This window comes from Stenella coeruleoalba (genome assembly GCF_951394435.1).
Source record: "Stenella coeruleoalba genome assembly, chromosome: 21".
Taxonomy (NCBI): domain Eukaryota; kingdom Metazoa; phylum Chordata; class Mammalia; order Artiodactyla; family Delphinidae; genus Stenella; species Stenella coeruleoalba.
This window is the reverse complement of record NC_137167.1, coordinates 22,450,626-22,465,559: the sequence shown is the minus strand read 5'-3', so window position 1 is coordinate 22,465,559 and position 14,934 is coordinate 22,450,626. Positions and strand designations below refer to the sequence as shown.

Sequence of the window (14,934 nt, the reverse complement as noted above, 5' to 3'; positions counted from 1 at the left end):
CTAGAATTAAACCAATTCAAAGTTGTACTTGGACCAGGATTTGCAACGGGTCAAAGTAGCCAAAACACAACATTTAAAAACACATGCTATACATGTGTTTTTCCATTAAACTAAATTCAGTTTCTTTTTTCAAGCCCAAATGTATCTTCAGAACAAGAGATTAGTGTTTCTATTCTATCTTTTCTAATACTGAATTGACCTTTCATTAGAGAGCACATTATTATTTTAAGCTGTGTCATTACTAACCTGATTCTTTTTGCTGACCTGTATCTTCTGTTTCAATCAACCAAGTCATAACTTTTGGTTCATTATACCACTGGCACATGTGTGTCTTTCTCCGTAATCCTAATCCCTCTTTTGCTTACGTTTTTCTCTCAGTGAAGTATAGGAAGTCAGAAGTTGTTATGATTCGAAATAGCTCTTTCATTGCTTGGACCAGTCATTTTCTTCCTATCCTCTGGCTATTATTTTTAACTTGTTTTATATCTTTGTATTTTGCAATGGGGTGGAATAGTACACTTTGAAAGCTCTTGACATGAGAGCCAACCTGCCATTTGCTATTTACCAGGAATGTAAAGTGGATGACGCGGCAATTTTGGGGGTCAGTATCCTCACCTGTACATTGGGAACACAATGCCTGCATGACCAACCCCATATTAATAGTAATACCACCCTACCTTAAGATAGATGATCCAGGAAATCAAAGTAGTTATTGAATGTGAAACACCTATGCACTGGGTGAAATAAAAATACAATCTGTTATCTCTGATAATCCTGAGTATTAAATAAAATTACAGGTGTGGGTATTTTGCAGGTAGAGTTTTAGTTTCTAGGAGAAAGCCTAGTTAAAGAAGGCAGTATCAAACCATCCTGATGCTTCATCCTCTACTCCAGTCGGTCTCTTCTTATTTCCACTGCTCTCATCTTTGTCCCCTTCTTCTTCTCAGTTGTTTTTGGTTTAAATATAACATATTTGCTGAACAAAGCTTACAAATCCCCTCTTCCTTTCCAACCATTCAACACACACACACACACCCCTTCACAACCCAGCCCATTAGACTGTCACACAACAGCTCTAGGTAAAGCTTTTCTGAAGAAAATAGACTCTGCTGAGTACCCCTTTATCCTCAGTATACATTACATTACAAGTATCAGTACTGAACTTTTTAATGCTTACAATGTTCCCTAGGAGTATATCAGTTAAGCGGGCAAAAAAATATATATCTGGAAGTTTATTATTTTTCCACCAATACATTTGACACCACCTTTGGAGAGCGAACAAAAGGCATACTGTCAAGCAGATAGACCTGGACAAAATGTTACTCTTTGTTCCACACAAGCACAGAAGTATATTTAAGCAAAGAAAGACATTCCATGACTCTCCTGGGACTTCCTTCCTCAGCTGAATTATACCAACATGTTCACACCACTTGGTTCAGACTGTGTTGGAATTTAAAATGCAGACTTCTATTTGCCAATGCTTCAGTCCCACAGCTATAAAAATTCATATTAGGATTGAACCTGGCTTTAAAACATCATAGAACAAATGGAAGTTTATTGGGAAAATGTGTATACACATGAAATTAGTTGGAGATATGAAAATAAGGGGTGTCCTTGTTTGACAGATTCTATACTTCTACAGGACAGCCTCAAAGTCGCCAGAAGTCACCTGGTTTGGGATTATGTTTCAAATCCAGGCTCACTGACATTCACGAAACTTTTGGCAAAACATGGGCCAAGTTTCAAGCAAGGCTGGGTAGAATACTTCTTTCATGTGGAACCTATGTGAAACTCAGTGGTTTTGGCGAGGTTTCTCCTTGAGTTTCACATTCAAACAAGCCAAAGTTTCAGCGTAAAATTAAGGGGCAGAGGGAAACAAAGAAACAAAAAAACCCAACAAAACACACAAAAAATGGCTTGCCTAAGAATTTAATGGCCTCTATCATGTTCCAAACCCATTTCATCCTTTGGATTCTGCAACTGAACTTGTATTGCCTTTTAGCGATACATTTCTCCTCAGCAATGCCAAATCAAGCCTTCCTAGTATTAAGGAGGAGAGTATTCTAGAACCCCCCAAGGCAGGGAAGTGTATGCTCAAAATAACTGGAGGATTTCAAGTTTTGAATGTACATACATCACAGAAATGGGATGATTAAAAAGCTCCATATTATGCAGATCTGAAGGGAGAAAGTTAGCAATTAAATGTCCAGCTTTTGGAAATAAAAAATTAGACTGAATAGCTCTAGGTTCTCCTACTATCTCAGTCCCAGTTCTAGAGATCATACTGCATCTGCTCCTAACCTGGAGGGACGTCTCCCATAGCTGACTCCCTACTCCACCCCTCTGAACAGGAGTCCTGCAGCCACTGGCTTTCTTCCTTGTCAGCAAGGTGCAGAGCACGGAGCACAGTGTATCAGTCCCCACAGTTGGGGACTTATACAGAATCCTGACAGGATCAGGCTCATTCTACTCTTCACATTCACCAGGACACAGGGACAGCTTGCCAGGGAACATCAAACTCAGTATCTGGCTGAGGACTTAGAAAATATCCTTTGCTTGTGGTGAAGAAGAAAAGAGTGACAAACAAATGTAATATATACATGAATTTTCTCCAAAATAAAGAATTTGACTGAATGGCTAGAAAGTGCTACCCTCTGCCTATTTTAGGAAATACGTTTTTTTCATTCCTTAGCCCTCATTCAGCAGAAGTTTCACTACCAATACAGACTTCTGGCTACAGAGGATTTTTCTTTTCCTTTTTTTTTCTAGTTTTCCTTTTTTTAATTTTTTTTTCTGTTTATTTTCTCTTCTTCTTTTTCTTTCTTTTTTTAAAAAAAGTTACCCAGAAGATGTATGTTTAAAATGCATTTTTCTTTTGACATATGGTGTGACACCAATAAACTTCTTTGGAAACAAGAATCTCTAAATTCCAAGGACTTCAGTGTCCATGTTAAAAAGCAACAGTAAGTCCCCGAGGCACCTGGTAATTTGGAGGCACTCAAGTGAGGGGTTGATAGAATCTGGTCTGTGCACCGTCATTTGCTGCTTGATTTTAGACATCTGCTTGGAGGGGAACAGAGAGCTATCATAAAGTCTATAATGGTCAAAGAAACTTGCCATAAAATAGTCTTGGCCTCTCAGTTGGGGGTCCCTGTACTAATAAAACCTAACACATATCAGTGAGAGAAAACCAAAGCTCAATAGCTTATTCAAAGGAAATAATATAAAAGCGTTAAACCAAAAAAAAAAAAGAAAAGACTTTTTACTGAACATAGTAAATACTCATAACGAAAGTAAATGCTGTGTTTGAAGTTAAAGTCCACAGATCAAAGTCCTTTGCAGAATGTCAAGACCAAGCATAAGACAGGGAAGGGGAAGGCACAGAAAACTCTCTAAAATATTATATCGTCACATTGGAGAAACCTGCTAGCCGAAGACAGTCAGCTAGTTAAGGAATTCTCAAAACCGAGTCACCAAATTGTGCTAGGAGTATACAAAATAACAAAACAAACAAACAAACAAAAACTGTTCTCATTCTACGCAAGTAATAAACAGCACAGTGATGAAAGAAGGTACTAAGGTAGAGCTATCTCCTTGTCCTTAAAATAATTACTAATATATCTCCTTTCCTCAGGTAGTTGCATCTTTTTCCTTAAAAAAAAAAAAGGCCCTTAGAAAGTTAAAAATAAGTAAGCCGTCTAAACAGGAAAATTAGGATGTCTGCAAGGCTCTGGACGACTCTGGCAATGAGGCTTAATTAGCGTTCTGCTGCAGTTCAATCACAGGCGGGTCTGTACTGCAGGTCAACAGGACAGAGTGCGTTCAGCACAGTTTAAAATTACAGCCACGGAAATGCACAGATGCTACTGCTGTATCCTGGAACACCGTATTTACCTGGAAATCGTTCAGCACCCCCGTTTATTCTCCCGATTAACAAGTTATTTAAAAAACATCAGTCCTAAACATATCATAAACCAATAACATCACTCCAGAATTAAAGAAAAATCTTACCTACAGGCAGCCGGGTTCAACAGTTGCTCTGAAGAGAGGTAGGAGTCATTGGCCTTTTACACGTGGAGATTGTTTATTTAGCCCTTTTTAAAAGGTCTTGAACTCCAGAGGTTTAAGATTAAGTCCAACCCAAGTGTCTGAAGGGAAAAAAAAGGCAAGAGAGAAGGCAAATGAGAGACGGAAAGAATCCCAGCTGCTGGGTGGTGCTACTGTTCTGAGAGCGTTTGAGCTATTTTCAGCATTAACAGCAGCCGGGGTTGTCTGCAAGGGATGAAAAAACCTTGCCGAATCACCACAGCCCCCCTCCGGGGAAGGGGGGCGGGACAGAAACCAGGAAGCCCACAACAACTTGCTTCACTGTGCAAATATTCATTGACATTTTGAGGAAAAGTGCCAGCACGATTGAAAACAAACCACAATAAAACATTTCGACTGAAACCTTAAAGAAACACAGTGCTTTGCCATAATCCTCGCGTTTTCAAAATGATCCACCTGGTTTGTTGAAACTAAGATGTTCTATTTATGCCTCATTGAGAGGAAAGACTTTTCTTCTGATAGTTCCTTGCTTGCTCATACGGGTCTTAAAAAATATTTTAGATCTCTCTGGGAGGAATAGCTGTTATCATCCTACCCTTCTTAAGACCGAAGACAAATGGTTTATTTCTAGCCCACACCCAAATTTCCAGTTTCATCAACTATGCTATTTTTGACAGCTACTGGGTTAAGCTGTTGACATTTCTTATCTGTTGGCAGAGATTGGGGTCCATTCAGTGACAAGACGCAGACAGGCACCCATCCCCTGCCTCTCCCTCCAAGGGCCAACGAAGAAATATTTCAGATTGGGTCACCAACAATGACTGGCAAACTCTGAGCTTTCATTTTGTTTGTAGAATGATGAATTAAGATCTACAAATTGTATTCATTCATTCATTCAACAAATATTTTTGTGGCAAGTACTGAGTCTACTCTCTGCCAAGAACTCTGATGAGAATACAACAGTGGACAAAATTAACAATGTCTTTGCCTCAAAAGGCTTCCAGCACACAAACGCAGCAAGAATAAAGACAGAATTTGCTACAGACTTCTACAGCTTCTTTTCCACAGGCTATTCAAACCATAGCAACTGGAGATGGAGATCTCTTTCTACTCTGACTGAAGGAAGATATGCGTCATCAGACCGACTCCTGATTTCCATTGCTTCATTATACCTTTAGCAACACCCCTAAGAAGGAAAATTAGTTACTTCCTACCAAGGAAACACTTAAGTATTTTTTATAAAAGCCTTTATTCTACATAGATGAAATTCCTGAATCCTCTCAATTCCCTTTTCTTCATAACAAAGAGAAGTCTTGCGCAGTCAGAAAGTACTCCGGAGAGGTGTAAGAAGATTCTCTGATTTTAGTCCAGTATACAAACCACCTTGATATATTTTATAGTTAATATTATGAAGGTTGGTTACCAGAGGCTCAGATCAAATTCAACTCTTTCCTTGCAACTGATTAGAGAAACTACTGAGGAAAGAAATAGGTGAGGGAGAATAAGAGGTACGGACTTCCAGTTGCAAAATAAATGAGTCACAGGTATGAAATGTACAGTGTGGGGAATCTCTACAGTCAATAACTATGTCATATCTTGGTATGGTGATAGATGGCAACTAGACTTATTGTAGTGATCATTTTGAAATATATAGAAATGTGAAATCCTGTTACACTATGCCGTGTAACAGGAACTAACATCATGTTGTGGGTCAATTATACTCCAAAAACAAACAAACAAACAAACTCATAGAAAAAGAGGTCAGATTTGTGGTTACTAGAGACAGGGGTTGGAGGAAAGATAATGGAGTGAAGGCAGTCAAAAGGTACAAACTTCCAGTTAAAAGTAAGTACTAGGGATGTAATGTACAGCATGATAAATATAATTAACACTGCAGTATTTTATATATGAAAGTTGTTAAGAAAGTAAATCCTAAGAGTTCTCATATAAGAAAAACACTTTTTTCCCTATTTCTTTAATTTTGTATCTATATGAGATGATGGATGTTCACAAACTTACTGTGGTCGTCATAATGTACGTAAATCAAATGATTATGCTGTACACCTTGACTTATACAGTATTGTATGTCAATTATATCTCAATAAAACTGGAAGAAAAAACAAAGAAAATACTGAAGACTGTGCATGATATGTTTTTTTTTTTTTTTTTTTTTTGCTGTACACGGGCCTCTCACTGTTGTGGCCTCTCCCGTTGCGGAGCACAGGCTCCGGACACGCAGGCTCAGCGGCCATGGCTCACGGGCCTAGCCGCTCCGCGGCATGTGGGATCTTCCCGGACCAGGGCACAAACCCGTGTCCCCTGCATCGGCAGGCGGACTCTCAACCACTGCGCCACCAGGGAAGCCCGTGCATGATATGTTTTTTAAAAAATTTACACGACTGCTATTTCAACTACGACGGTAAAATAGTGAAATCTTTCAGCATGATACGCTCATGTTAAAACTATGCAGATATTTAAATTAAAAAAATAATAACTTACGTTTGAAATATGTAATCAAAATTTTAAAATAAGATTAACCTTATTTAAAAAATATGCAGCAGGGTTTTTAAAAAGATCTCTGTAGAATAATGCATTTTTCTGTTCATTTATTTTAAGCGGTCCCATTTTAATGTCTTAAATAACTGTCAGTTTAAAATCGGATATTTACTTTACTTGGTCAAAATGATAAATGGTAATTCTGGCAAAAAAAATGGAAGCCTAGCCTCAGAAAAAAAATTTTAATTGTTTTTACTTTTTCCTCCTTATAGTAGTTTATAATGAAGAGGAAAATACATTTTTAAATTGGCCTTCCTTGAGAAACTATGGAAGTTAAGGGAACAAATAAAGATTAACTCTTTGAGTACTAAGTCAACCATAATTTTTAAATTCCAAACTGCCTGCTTTTCACACCAATACTGAGAGAAGCCCATTGCCTCCTGTTTAACTATTATTAATCATTTTATGTCAATCTGCACTTGAATGAACAGGTTATGACCCTGCTAGCTCCCCATTTAGGATGAGTCCTACACTGCCAGGTGACTCACCCAGATCTCCTTTGTTCCCCAAAGATCCTGACTGTCCAGACAGCCTGTCCATAAGCACCTTTTGACAGATTTGATGTCACAGAAGAGTGCAGATTGAGGCATATTTCCAAAGGTTAGAAGACTAAATTTTGGACTTTTGCAACCACTATGTCTTTTATAAGTTATTAATGCCTTGGCAATTGTACCAGCTGTACTACTGTTAATGATTTTATTTATATTCTTTCTCTCTTTTTTTATTTTTACAAATAAGTTGATTTAAAATCATTGGAAAATGCTTATATTAGAGTTGGACTTCTTATATTGGTGTAGCACTAAATAGGGCTTTGGCATAACCCTTCTCCTGTATAAGATGGGGATAATAACAGTACCAATCCACAGAGTTGTGGGAGGGTTTACATGATGATGCACACAAAATGCTTAACTAAGCAATGCCTGATGCATAGAAAGCATAAAAGTTAATGCTATTATCACTGTAAGTCTAGAGCTTGGCTATCCAATATGATGGATACATACGGCTGTTGAGCACTTAACATGTGGTTCGTCAGAACTGAGATGTCACATAAGTGCAAAATGTACACCAGACTTTGAAGACTTAGTATGAAAAAGAGACTTGATCATATGTTGAAATGGTATTTCAGACATATTGGGTTAAATAAGATAATTTGTTAAAATTAATTTTACCTGTTTCTTTTTACTTTTTAAAATGCCAGAACCTTTTAAATGTACAAATGTGGCTTGCATTCTGTTTTTATTGGGCAGTGCCATCTAGGCCAATGGTTCTCAAACTGTAGCGAGCATCAGAGTCTCCTGGAAGGCTCGTCAAAACACAGAATGCTGGGTCCTACCCCTCGTTTCTGACTGAGTACGTCTGGGAAGGGGCCTGAAATTCTAATCTCTCACAAGTCCCCAGTGATTCTTGACCACACTTGGCGAACCACTGGTCTCGATCCATGCTACTTAAAAGAGGGGTCCATGGGTCAACAACTAATTCTTGGAGGAATTAGAACACTTGTCAAGTTTGCCGGCAGAGATGCAGGCTCCAAAGACTAAGATAAGGACCTAGTTACAAGAACCCTTGCGCGAGGCATGAGTGGGACCGGCCGCCATGTTCACTGAGGTTCTTAAACTCTCCAGAAGGACAGGATTGGTTTCAGAGGCTCGAGCAAGAATAATCTTTCTGAGATGAAGAGGGGGGAAAATGGATGGAAGTGTTGGAAGTCAGTCTAGCTGTACATTTCCTTCTCTCCCTCCACAGCACACAAGAAAAACTGAGATTGTTTTCGGCTAAGTATTTGTCTAATTAAAACAATGTAGCTAAGGCACAGTTGATGTAGAACAAACCATGCTAAAGGGTATTTATGTCTCAGGAAAGGATCTTATTAAATCAGATAACACTCCACTTGTTAGAACCATGAGGAAGATTGGTATTTTAGAGTAGAGAGTCTTCTGGATCCTCTGCCCCACCTTAAATAAGCGAGCACACTATTTTGAATGATCTCACCAGTTTGCCAAATGACTTCTCACGTTTTCAGGTGGCACCAAAGCCTTGTGGGCTCAAAGGGCTTCCTGAAAATAAAATCGTCCTTGTAAGAGAGAAAGCAGACCCACTGGTAATATTTAAAACTCCCAGTTCTGTATGCAGCGACCATTTGTAGCTTTATGTCTCACAGGTTGGTTGGTTGTTTCAGAAAACTTTAAAATATGTGTAATGCTTAACAGCAGAGAGTCTGGAGCCAGTGTGTCTGGGTTAGAATCCCGGTCAGTTACTTCACTTCCCTGTGCCTCTGTTTCCTCCTCTTTAAATAGGACCTATCTCAGTGGGCTGTTGTGAGGATTAGAATAGCTGTCATTTGAAAGGAATGTAGAAAAGTCTGGCACGTTGTAAATGCTATTATTGGTTAAATAATTAAAATATAGTCGAATCTAACTGTGCAGGTTAGCATATATGGCCAAATGTAGTAATTTGTTTTCAGATACCATGATGATTTCTAGGGACTTTTATATGCATGGGTTCTTGAGTACATGTATTTTGAGGGCTTCTTTGAGAGCTGTTTAAATTTTTTTCCCAAGAGAACTCCAAATTCTCATTTGATTCCTCATCACTTCCTATTAATTGAGAGGATCTCAGTAGGAAGGAAGTGAATGTAGTTTTCCCATGAATATTGTTTTCCAGGTTACATTTTTTTCCCCTCTGAAGTCCTTTGAAAAGTGAGTTGCAGTATAAATGTTGGAAGGTTTTCGTGGCCATGTCAGTTGGGTAGCATTGTCTAATATTCCAGGAGAACAATGCGTCATTCTCTTAGTCAAATATTTTAGTGCTTAGGGAGAGGCAGCACGACCGTCTGAAACAGTGGCATGAGTTTCAAAGATGTACCGAAAGGGCAGTCAGATTCTCATACTATAGAGACGATAGACATCAGATAACACTGATCAAAGGAAGGGATAGACCCCCAAAGTCTGACATGTTGAATGCAAAATGAAGGCTAGATTAAGTGTACTAACATCTTTTACACTTGTCTGCTTAGACCACATGAAACAGAGTGAAGCATGCTCAACAAAACTGGTGATGCTTGGCAGCATCACGCCCTTAGTAAGTGTCAGCAGGGCCATCTCCAGGAACCTCAGTGGTACACGTGTGGAACCGTCAATAACTGCACTGAGTGGGGAAACCCAAGCCCAAGAGGTGAGTGGTTTCAGACCAGTCACGCAAGCCCTCCGCACTCGTGCCCTGAAAGGGAGGGAGAAGAACTGAGCTATAAACCCCTTCCTAACTCTAACATCTCAACTTTTGCTTGGACTTAACAGAGATTCCATTTGGCCTTTCCCCCTCGCCCCCATAATCTACATCTAAAGTTGTCAAATCGTATGTCCACTTATTTCTGCTTGCTGGTTACCGATGTGAAGCGAATGTGTTTTAGGAGGTGATTTGCCATCTCATGTGCCATTATGCAATCTGGGACTGAATTTTACCAAATAATGTGAGAGTCTGAAGGAACGATTAAATAACCAGTATCAAATGCAAGAGGTTCTATAGAAATAACTTCTTAAAACCTTTATTCCAACTCACTTTTCTGGTTAAAACCTTATTGTTTTTAATCTTACTGTCTGAACTCTATGTGTATTTAGCAAGTGCCTCGCCGTTTTATATAACCATGACTAAGCTTTTCTTGATATTTATATGCCATTGAAATTGAGCATGTGCTGTAGTTGCCACATATGGTAGAAAAATCGTTAAGATAAACCTTCGTAAAGGGGCCTATTTAAGGCTCTGCACGACCTGCTATCTTCTCACATCTCCACCCACATCTCCTAGCCTCCTTCTAGCTCCATTTCTTCCAGGTTCTCTGGTTTTCTCTCAGTTCCTGGGATGGGCCGTGGTCAGGGCCTGTGCGTGCACTATTCCGTCTTGCCGGCCGCCTGCCCTGCTCAGCAGTGGATTCGTGCACCCTTCAGCCCTCAGCTGAAGTGCCTTTTCCTCAGGAAGGGTTTCCCTGCTCCAGCCAAGGTCAAGCTTTTTTGTTGTTGTTTTTTTTTTTTTTTTTTTGGAGTATTATTGCTTTACAATGTTGTGTTAGTTTCTGCTGTACAAGAAGTGAATCAGCTGTATGTGTACATATATCCCCTCCCTCTTGGACCTCCCTCCCACCTCCCCCCATCCCACCCATCTAGGTCGTCACAGAACACCAAGCTGAGCTTCCTGTGCTTTTATAGCATGTTCCCACTAGCTGTCTATTTTACTCACGGTAGTGTATGTCAATTCTAATCTCCCAATTCATCCCACCCTCCTCTTCCCCCAGCCCCCATGTCCACATGTCTGTTCACTACGTCTGCGTCTCTATTCCTGCCCTGAAAATAGGTTCATCTGTACCATTTTTCTAGATTCCACATATATGCATTAATAGAGGACCTAAAAAGATGGAGAAATATACCATGTTCTCGGATTAGAATAGTCAATACTGTGAAAATGACTATACTACCCAAAGCAATCTACAGATTCAATGCAATCCCTATCAAATTGCCAATGGCATTCTTCACAGATTTAGAACAACAACAAAAAATTTTTACAATTTGTATGGAAACACAAAAGACCCCAAATAGCCAAAGCAATCTTGAGAAAGAAAAACAGAGCTGGAGGAATCAGGCTCTCCAACTTCAAATTATACTGTTTTTAACTCTTGAAGAATCACATTCCTCACATTCCCTCCAATGTCAAACGTTGCATTTGTTTGAGTGATTGATTCATGTATTTCTCCTCTTATTTCCCCTTCTCATCGTACCCCTGACATGTGTGTTGTATTTGTGCCTTGCACAGAGGAAGGGCTCAGTGTGCATTTGATTAAGTAAGTCCTGCTCAAGGCATTAAGCAACACACGATGGCATTTTTGCTGTATATTAACGAGAATTTGTAAAATAAAAGTATCTTGTAAAAGGCAAAAACCCTGTATTCTAATTAAGCAGCTGTTTCCAACCAAGAAGATTCTCTGAACTGTATTGCTTTGTAGTTACGTATTTAATTTAAAAGCTTTTTGAAGTATCAGATAGCACTTGTTTTCCCCCTCAGGATATAATATATTCTATTATCTTAATAATTTGCATTTATCTTCTAAAATAGGCTTGAAATAAATCAAGTTACCTGCATTCTCGCATCAACTCTCCAGACCTTTTTCAGAACCATGTAATACACCATTAGGGTGTATTAATCACTCACTTGGGGGTCCCTGATCAAAATTTCTTTTGATTAGGGTTGTTGGAGAGAATGATATATTTGTCTGTATATTGCTAGACAGTTATAACCACCTGACTCCCTACAAGCCATACCTGATGTTGTTTATAGGTACCTGATAAGCAGAAGACAGACAGGCAGACAGACATGAAGTATCACACCAACAACACTGCCTGGTCAGGCCATTGTCATTCCTGTGACTTGAAACCCTTTCTCATGTCCATATAGTGCATTCATTATAAACACACAAGGAATGACTAGCCATTGAGAAACTGGGAGATTTGTGATCTTGTTCTCTGGCAAAGGAGAGGAAAGGAGAGCTTTGTGTGGCCTGGGCTACAGAGCAGAATCAGAAACTGGGGGCTGATCTTTGTCCTGTTGCCTGGGAAGAGGCTGTGTAACGCTTTCTGCTACCGTGGGCACAAGGACGCTGGTTATGGCCTAAGCATGTTTGAAGATGTACGGTTTTGTATATTATTTTCATACATTTGTAAAACACTTTGAAGTCATCAAAGCACAGCATGAAAAGTATCTTTTCTGAGGCATTTAAAAAACAAACTAATTAACCCAACAATCCTTGGCACATTTCCATCGTTACTGTGGCCACAAAAGTTAATTTTGCAAGGACAGTCATACATAAGTAATATACAAAATGTTAGGAAAGTTTTCTTGAAACTCACAGAGATGAAATATGAGTGAAGAATAAAAAGGAAGAGTTGACCAGCATTCAAGGGTTAGAAGGAACTACAGATTCGTTATATCAAGTGCATAAGAAAAACATCTTCCTAAAATGAATGCAGGTTAGAAATGGCAACCTTCAGATATTGAACATGTTAATATTTTCTGTGCTATCTGTCCTCTAATCCAGACCTTCCTACCTCTTTGTGTGACCTGTTGGTGTGTCCTAAGTGGGTTACAGATGTTGCTGCAATATTATCCCTTCAGTTGTCCCCTGACCAGGCTATACCTGGGGTGGCTGGAGCTTCTGGACCAGTTGCCTCTGGCTGTTAGCAACCTCATCTGTTTACCTCAGTGCCAGACATAGAAAAGTTTGGGTGGGAACCGTCTGACCAGCAAGGTCAACCTCCTAAAAATAGCAACAATAGTCTTATTAACAAAAAGGAAACACAAGAAATAAGATGGTATGGGAGAGGCATGTTAGAAATGTCAAGAAATGAGTAATGATATCTCAATTTTACAACAAAGGGAGAAAATCACTGTTCAGACTCCAGGCTGAGCCAGGACTGGCCTGGTCTCCAGAGGAAGGTGCTAGAGGGCCTCTCCTGCCTGCAGCAGTGGGTAGTTTGTGTTCAGGCAGAGGGGTGGGGAATGGACATCTGAGTCAAAGTAAATGCTCACATTTTTACCTTCTAGCGAGTTTCCTCTTTTTCTCAGCAAGGGTTTCTCTCAGGGTCATTTTCGAATGAAGTTTCCCTCTGATACATTTTATTTTGCTATTTCCAGACTCATTATTTCCAGAAATAAATAGTGTCACACAGTCCTAGCAGACACAGTTTTCTACCTGTGGAGGATCCATTTTTGCTTTCAACTTTGCTACAGACTCCTGGTACCATGTCTATTTAAAAACGTACCTTCTCAGATTCCCTTGCAGTTTGTTCAGGCTGATAAGCTGAAGGCAAGACATTTCACACGCGCGATAATAACACAGAACCTCCTGAGGAGAAGGCTGCTCTGCCCTTTGCCCTTTAACCTGGCATTGCTCCTCTAGGCTGATGGAAACACAGATGCCCTTCTGGGAGGCACCTGCTTAGGCAGAGTTGAACCCACCCTGGGCTTCTCGTTGTTTCAGGGAAACCAACCCCTCACCTGGTTAAAGGTAATCTGTCGCTTGAAGCTACAAACATACGTGACACAACCATCTAAGGACAACTTTCTCACATCAGGCTGGCTGAAAGATAGCAGAAGACAATTAGGCCGGCTATTAAGATGTCATGTACATGGGACTTCCCTGGTGGTCCAGTGGCTAAAACTCCACACTCCCAATGCAGGGGCCACGGTTCAATCCCTGGTCGGGGAAATAGATCCCACATGCCGCAACTAAAAGATCCCACACGTGGCAACTAAGACCTAGCACAGCCAAATAAATAAATAAATATTTTTTAAAAAAGATATCATGTACAAAATAGTTTCGGAAGTTCTGAAAGTACTTCTGGGTATCAACGATCAGCCCTCACAAGAGTTGCTGCGTTCAGTTTCAGGCCCCTTATCATTTCCTAATGGATTGAAAATTGCAGTGAAAAACAGAGCTGATATGTTTGAAGCCCTTGGACCTGCAGCATTTGAATCTTTTTGGCTTTAAATAAATATAGTCAAGCTCTTTTTTCTAAAACTAACATTTAATGATCAGTGATATCAAGAGAAATAAGAATATCATAACAATATACAGGAAATATAAAACAGGAACCCATTGTTTATCCTGTTCTCAGTGGACATTGCCAGAGCATTGTTTGGAAAACTTTAAACAGGGTCACTTCAATGTAGTTTACCAAGCTTTCAAAATCTCAATTGAATGATGGAGTTTGTCCTTTTTACAGAAAAAGTGATTTTGAGAAAATATTCAAGGCTAGGGATGTCTTGAGTTTGAGTATTAAATGACCTTAAAGATTTCGACTTATGATTTCTTAAAATGGTAAATGCTCTCCATCGTAATGGAGGCAAAAGCATATTGGATTAGGAAGCCAATAATTTTCCAGTTTTTAAATAAAACTGAAGATACACACACAATGTGGAAATTATTTTAAGCGTTCTTGTCTCATGGCTTCTGGTTACGTACCATAAATTGAGGAAATGAATATAAATTGCAATACATTCCATTTTATAACAAGCAGTCACGTATAAATATTTTCTCTTTCTATCCATATCTGTGAAGAACACAATGGCTGAGAGGAAGGTTCTGGAGGCTGTCTGCCACCATCGAATCTGACTCCACTGCTTCCCATAGCATGGTTACTCGAATCTCCTTGAGCTCCAGTTCTCGTGTTAAGAAAATAAGAGCTATTGCAGTACTTGACTCATCTGATTGGTATGAAGATTGAAGGAGTTAATATACGCACAGCTCTTAAGACAATGCCTCATACACAACAGGCATAAGTGTTGGTT

The 14,934-nt window shown here is 39.5% G+C and overlaps 2 protein-coding genes across 19 annotated transcripts in view; one reads left to right on the top strand and one right to left on the bottom strand.

Annotated features, from left to right (window-relative positions):
- The window catches only part of TLR3 (toll like receptor 3), a 356,518-nt gene that overhangs the window by 132,982 nt on the left and 208,602 nt on the right, over positions 1 to 14,934 (top strand). The window lies entirely within an intron of this gene.
- SORBS2 (sorbin and SH3 domain containing 2) overlaps positions 1 to 14,934 on the bottom strand; it is a 206,935-nt gene that overhangs the window by 168,163 nt on the left and 23,838 nt on the right. For 15 of the 18 annotated variants that reach the window (XM_079909161.1, XM_079909155.1, XM_079909159.1 and 12 more), the window contains exon 2: positions 4,012 to 4,148. The gene's annotated coding sequence lies outside the window, so the exon portion shown is untranslated. The remainder of the gene's footprint in view (positions 1 to 4,011; positions 4,149 to 14,934) is intronic. The other 3 variants (XM_079909160.1, XM_079909154.1, XM_079909163.1) reach the window with 1 other exon arrangement.